This window comes from Bison bison, unplaced genomic scaffold (assembly GCF_000754665.1).
Source record: "Bison bison bison isolate TAMUID 2011002044 unplaced genomic scaffold, Bison_UMD1.0 scf7180017864486, whole genome shotgun sequence".
Classification (NCBI taxonomy): domain Eukaryota; kingdom Metazoa; phylum Chordata; class Mammalia; order Artiodactyla; family Bovidae; genus Bison; species Bison bison.
Genome location: NW_011495046.1, coordinates 520,256 through 520,602, shown reverse-complemented (window position 1 = coordinate 520,602; position 347 = coordinate 520,256).

The following is a 347-nucleotide window of genomic DNA, read 5'->3' as shown; positions in this document are numbered from 1 at the left end:
TTTCTCTTCATCTCATCAAGAGTCTCTTTAGATCCTCTTTGCTTTCTGCCATTGGAGTGGTATCATCCACATATCTGAGGTGGTTGATATTTCTCCAGCCTATCTTGATTCTGGCTTATAACTCATCCAGCCCGGCATTTCTCATGATGTGCTCAGCAGATAGATTAAACAAACAGGATGACAGCAGACACCCCTGTCATACTCCTTTCTCAATCTTGAACCAATCAGTTGTTATATATAGGGCTTAAACTATTGCTTCTTGACCCGCACACAGGTTTCTCAGGAGACAGATAAGATGGTCTGATATTCCCATCTCTTTAAGAGCTTTCCACAGTTTATTATGATCC